This window comes from Octodon degus, unplaced genomic scaffold, assembly GCF_000260255.1.
Source record: "Octodon degus isolate 3935 unplaced genomic scaffold, OctDeg1.0 scaffold00059, whole genome shotgun sequence".
Classification (NCBI taxonomy): domain Eukaryota; kingdom Metazoa; phylum Chordata; class Mammalia; order Rodentia; family Octodontidae; genus Octodon; species Octodon degus.
Genome location: NW_004524635.1, coordinates 10,642,061 through 10,643,151, shown reverse-complemented (window position 1 = coordinate 10,643,151; position 1,091 = coordinate 10,642,061).

Genomic DNA, 1,091 nt, shown 5'->3' with positions numbered 1-1,091 from the left:
ACACACACACACACACACAAGAAAAAAGAAGTTGTAAGGCATATTTCTGTTCATCATGCTAAGGACGCTGAGAGCAAAAGTATTATTACAAAAGAAAAACACAAACTAGAAATTCTGTATAAAAACAACTGTTATTTGAAACTTAAAATCACATACTTATTCATATACACATACTATTTCCTAACTATGTACCATGCTAGGATTAATTTTGGAATTAATGCTTCACAATCACGGAGTTCTCATATTAATATGTTAAGTTATAATTTTTATGTAATTTTTTCTAAGAATGCAAAAAATATTTTCAGGGTGCAAACTTTATGGAGTGATGGGTGAATTCATTTACTTAAGCACATAAGGGTTTTAGAATATTCTTCTTTATTTTTATTATTAAAATATTCTTTCTTTCTTCTTTCTTTCTTTCTTTCTTTCTTTCTTTCTTTCTTTCTTTCTTTCTTTGGTACAGGGTCTTGCTACACAGGTCTGACTCATACTGATCGTCCTTTCTGAGCCTCCCCAGTGCTGCACCCCAGGGCTGGCATAGCATGTGGTACTAGGGATGGATCCCAGGTATTTGCACTTGCCAAGAAGGCGTTTGAACCACAAGGTTGTCTCCCCAGACTCCTTCTTATTTTTGAAGTGAGTTATGCCATTGTTGCTGTGCTAGTTCTTGGAACACTGGAAGCACACAGTTTCCAATCACTTATGGATTTCATGATTCTAGCGAATATTTTCTTGTGATGTTAGCATAGGACTGCTATTTATTTGCTGGAGTTTTATGAGGAATTGGAGTATATTTCAAATACAGAGAAGAGAACTTTTAATTCTACTTTCTCATGGTCCACTGAGTTTTGCTTCCTTATTTGTTTTGTGAGACAGTGTCATCCAGATAGTTTTTGAAGTTGGGACCTCCTGCCTCAACCTTCTGAGTGCTGGGATCACAACTTTAAGTGATCACACTTAGCTGTGGGTACTATATTCTCTGCTAGAACTCAGCCCTGTCATTACTGGAACTGATGACTTCATGTATTTCATTGTCCATTTTGGGCAGAGTCTCGTGATGTCATGGTATCTTCTCCTAATTACTGAGAGAT